The sequence below is a fragment of the Festucalex cinctus genome, chromosome 11 (assembly GCF_051991245.1).
Source record: "Festucalex cinctus isolate MCC-2025b chromosome 11, RoL_Fcin_1.0, whole genome shotgun sequence".
NCBI classification, from domain to species: Eukaryota; Metazoa; Chordata; class Actinopteri; order Syngnathiformes; family Syngnathidae; genus Festucalex; species Festucalex cinctus.
The window spans coordinates 29,933,594-29,938,684 of NC_135421.1; positions in this window are offsets into that span (position 1 = coordinate 29,933,594).

Sequence of the window (5,091 nt, forward strand, 5' to 3'; positions counted from 1 at the left end):
TTTCTTTTAGCTTTTCTGCTCATCCCACACATGACTAATCATATGTATATTTAATTACATCCAAACGTACTCGCCTGTCCTAAACGTTTACACCACACTGGCAGTTGATATACCCATAAGACCAGAGGCGGGTAGAGTAGCCAAAGATTGTACTCAAGTAAGAGTAGCGTTACTTCAAAATAATATTACTCAACTAAAAGTCAAAATTAGTCATTCAAAAATGTACTCAAGTAGAAGTAAAAAAGTATTCGCTGAAAAGAATACTCAAGTACTGAGTAACTGCTTGAACAATGTCCAATTTTTTTTTTTTTTACAAACAATGTAATCAGACAGACCAAAAAACATTCATTCTGTTGGGGTGAACCCTCTGTTGACAAAAAAATAAATAAATAAAATCTCAGGCTCTGAGTTTACAGGCGAGTAAGCCATTCAAATCACACATTCAGTTCAATTTGCAAAGTTAAATTAAGTTAGTTATATTAGAGTTGGATTTATGATGATTAATGTATTAAATCTGAGTGTACACCTGAAAATATTGTGGTCACTCACTACATTTCTGTTAAAGACCGAGTCTGCCGGTTTCACTCTGGAAAAGGCACTTTTTAAATACAGGATTTAAACAAACAAACTACTTCTCAATTTAGAGATCAGGGCTTGTCTTCATTTCTGGTGGTGATTTTGTCCTAAACCGCCACACCCCCAGCCTGTATTTTGACATTTTGTGTTTGTTTTGTAAACAGCGGGCCGTTTCTGTGGAAAGACAGTGTTTACAACCCTCCAGCCAATCGCAGAGCGGGGGGTGGCGTGTCACAAACGGGGCCGGGCGAATTTGCCGGCTGCGTGAGTCACTCCCGCTGCAATTTGAAAGCTCGCACGGATTATTGTTTTTGTTTTCCACTCACTCACTCACTCACTCACTCACAGAAGCTTACATGTGTGAATGAGTGAGTGAAAAAAACAACAACAAAACAGAAATGTCCCGCTGTTTACAAAACAAACACAAAATGGCAAAATACAGGCTGGGGGCGTGGGGGTTTAGGACAAAATCGCCACCAGAAATGAAGACAAGCCCTGATCTGCAAATTGAGAAGTAGTTTGTTTGTTTAAATCCTGTCTTTAAAAAGTGCCTTTTCCAGAGTGAAACTGGCAGACTCGATCTTTAAAAAAAGGAATGCATTTTTCCCCCTTTTTTCTCTTTTTTTATTGTCCTGTTCGACAGCATGTTTGTTGACTTTGGAATTAATAAAGGAAAAATAAATAAGTAAAGAGATAAATAAATAGATAAATAAATAAATACTAAAGGAGTGAATGAACGACTTGCACGTCCGCCTCCCAGTTCTGAAGACTCAGATTCAAGTCCAGGCTCCGGCCTTCCTGGGTGGAGTTTGCATGTTCTCCCCGTACCTGCGTGGGTCTTCTCCAGGTACTTCGGTCTCCTCCCACATTCCAAAGACATGCATGTTGTCCCTAGGTTGCTTGTGAGAAATAACCTCATCCAGGGAATTTTAATGGCTTATTTAAGTCTTAGACTGGCGCGAACGGGATTAATGAATTTATCAAGCCACCCGCGACAGCAGGGGGCGATGTCGCTGGCCGTGGACGCCACGTGTCTAGCTGGGACTACAGAAATGGCGGCGGTTTTGTAGTTTTCGCTTATTTCGGTTGTTTTTTAACTATAATGCTGTGCATTTGGCACGTTTTTCGGTTGTCAGTTAACTTAATGATTCATTCTTTCAACTGTCTTTTGTGAAATAACCTCATCCAGGGAATTTTAATGGCTTATTTACGTCGTAGACTGCCGCAAACGGGATGAATGATTTTATCAAGCCCAAGCCACCCGCGACAGCAGAGGGCGCTGTCGCTGGGCGTGAGCGCCACGTGTCTACCTCGGGACTACAAAAATGGCAGCGGTTTTTGTAGTTTTCGCTTATTTCGGTTGTTTTTGAACTAATGCTGTGCATTTGGCACGTTTTTCGGTTGTCAGTTGACTTAATGATTCATTCTTTCAACTGTCTTTTGTGAAATAACCTCATCCAGGGAATTGTAATGGCTTATTTAAGTCTTAGACGGACGCGAACAGATTAAACGAATTTATCAAGCCACCCGCGACAGCAGGGGGCGATGTCGCTGGCCGTGGACGCCACGTGTCTAGCTGGGACTACAGAAATGGCGGCGGTTTTGTAGTTTTCGCTTATTTCGGTTGTTTTTGAACTAATGCTGTGCATTTGGCACGTTTTTCGGTTGTCAGTTAACTTATCGATTCATTCTTTCAACTGTCTTTTGTTAAATAACCTCATCCAGGGAATTTTAATGGCTTATTTACGTCGTAGAGTTCCGCGAACGGGATTAATGATGTCATCAAGCCCAAGCCACCCGCGACAGCAGAGGGCGCTGTCGCTCAACGTGGGCGCCAAGTGTCTCCCTCGGGACTACAAAAATGGCGGCGGTTTTGTAGTTTTCGCTTCTTTCGGTTGTTTTTGGAATAATGCTGTGCATTTGGCACGTTTTTCGGTTGTCAGTTGACTTAATGATTCATTCTTTCAACTGTTGTTTGTGAAATAACCTCATCCAGGGAATTTTAATGGCTTATTTACGTCGTAGAGTTCCGCGAACGGGATTAATGATGTCATCAAGCCCAAGCCACCCGCGACAGCAGAGGGCGCTGTCGCTGGGCGTGGGCGCCACGTGTCTACCTCGGGACTACAAAAATGGCGGCGGTTTTGTAGTTTTCGCTTCTTTCGGTTGTTTTGGAATAATGCTGTGCATTTGGCACGTTTTTCGGTTGTCATTTAACTTAATGATTCATTCTTTCAACTGTTGTTTGTGAAATAACCTCCTCCAGGGAATTTTAATGGCTTATTTACGTCGTAGACTGCCGCGAACGGGATGAATGATGTCATCAAGCCCAAGCCACCCGCGACAGCAGAGGGCGCTGTCGCTGGGCGTGGGCGCCAAGTGTCAACCTCGGGACTACAAAATGGCGGCGGTTTTGTAGTTTTCGCTTCTTTCGGTTGTTTTTGGAATAATGCTGTGCATTTGGCACGTTTTTCGGTTGTCAGTTGACTTAATGATTCATTCTTTCAACTGTCTTTTGTGAAATAAACTCATCCAGGGAATCTTAATGGCTTATTTACGTCGTAGACTGCCGCGAACGGGATGAATGATGTCATCAAGCCCAAGCCACCCGCGACAGCAGAGGGCGCTGTCGCTGGACGTGGGCGCCACGTGTCTTCCTCGGGACTACAAGAATGGCGGCGGTTTTGTAGTTTTCGCTTCTTTCGGTTGTTTTTGGAATAATGCTGTGCATTTGGCACGTTTTTCGGTTGTCATTTAACTTAATGATTCATTATTTCAACTGTTGTTTGTGAAATAACCTCATCCAGGGAATTTTAATGGCTTATTTACGTCGTAGACTGCCGCGAACGGGATGAATGATGTCATCAAGCCCAAGCCACCCGCGACAGCAGAGGGCACTGTCGCTGGGCGTGGGAGCCAAGTGTCTACCTCGGGACTACAAAAATGGCGGCGGTTTTGTAGTTTTCGCTTCTTTCGGTTGTTTTTGGAATAATGCTGTGCATTTGGCACGTTTCTCGGTTGTCATTTAACTTAATGATTCATTCTTTCAACTGTCTTTTGTTAAATAACCTCATCCAGGGAATTTTAATGGCTTATTTACGTCGTAGAGTTCCGCGAACGGGATTAATGATGTCATCAAGCCCAAGCCACCCGCGACAGCAGAGGGCGCTGTCGCTGGAAGTGGGCGCCACTTGTCTTCCTCGGGACTACAAAAATGGCGGCGGTTTTGTAGTTTTCGCTTCTTTCGGTTGTTTTTGGAATAATGCTGTGCATTTGGCACGTTTTTCGGTTGTCATTTAACTTAATGATTCCTTCTTTCAACTGTCTTTTGTTAAATAACCTCATCCAGGGAATTTTAATGGCTTATTTACGTCGTAGACTGCCGCGAACGGGATGAATGATGTCATCAAGCCCAAGCCACCCGCGACAGCAGAGGGCGCTGTCGCTGGGCGTGGGCGCCAAGTGTCTACCTCGGGACTACAAAAATGGCGGCGGTTTTGTAGTTTTCGCTTCTTTCGGTTGTTTTTGGAATAATGCTGTGCATTTGGCACGTTTTTCGGTTGTCATTTAACTTAGTGATTCATTCTTTCAACTGTCTTTTGTTAAATAACCTCATCCAGGGAATTTTAATGGCTTATTTACGTCGTAGAGTTCCGCGAACGGGATTAATGATGTCATCAAGCCCAAGCCACCCGCGACAGCAGAGGGCGCTGTCGCTCAACGTGGGCGCCAAGTGTCTACCTCGGGACTACAAAAATGGCGGCGGTTTTGTAGTTTTCACTTCTTTCGGTTGTTATTGGAATAATGCTGTGCATTTGGCACGTTTTTCGGTTGTCAGTTGACTTAATGATTCATTCTTTCAACTGTTGTTTGTGAAATAACCTCATCCAGGGAATTTTAATGGCTTATTTACGTCGTAGAGTTCCGAGAAACGGGATTAATGATGTCATCAAGCCCAAGCCACCCGCGACAGCAGAGGGCGCTGTCGCTGGGCGTGGGCGCAACGTGTCTACCTCGGGACTACAAAAATGGCGGCGGTTTTGTAGTTTTCGCTTCTTTCGGTTGTTTTTGGAATAATGCTGTGCATTTGGCACGTTTTTCGGGTTGTCATTTAACTTAATGATTCCTTCTTTCAACTGTCTTTTGTTAAATAACCTCATCCAGGGAATTTTAATGGCTTATTTACGTCGTAGAATTCCGCGAACGGGATTAATGATGTCATCAAGCCCAAGCCACCCGCGACAGCAGAGGGCGCTGTCGCTGGACGTGGGCGCCACTTGTCTTCCTCGGGACTACAAAAATGGCGGCGGTTTTGTAGTTTTCGCTTCTTTCGGTTGTTTTTTGAATAATGCTGTGCATTTGGCACGTTTTTCGGTTGTCATTTAACTTAATGATTCCTTCTTTCAACTGTCTTTTGTTAAATAACCTCATCCAGGGAATTTTAATGGCTTATTTACGTCGTAGAGTTCCGCGAACGGGATTAATGATGTCATCAAGCCCAAGCCACCCGCGACA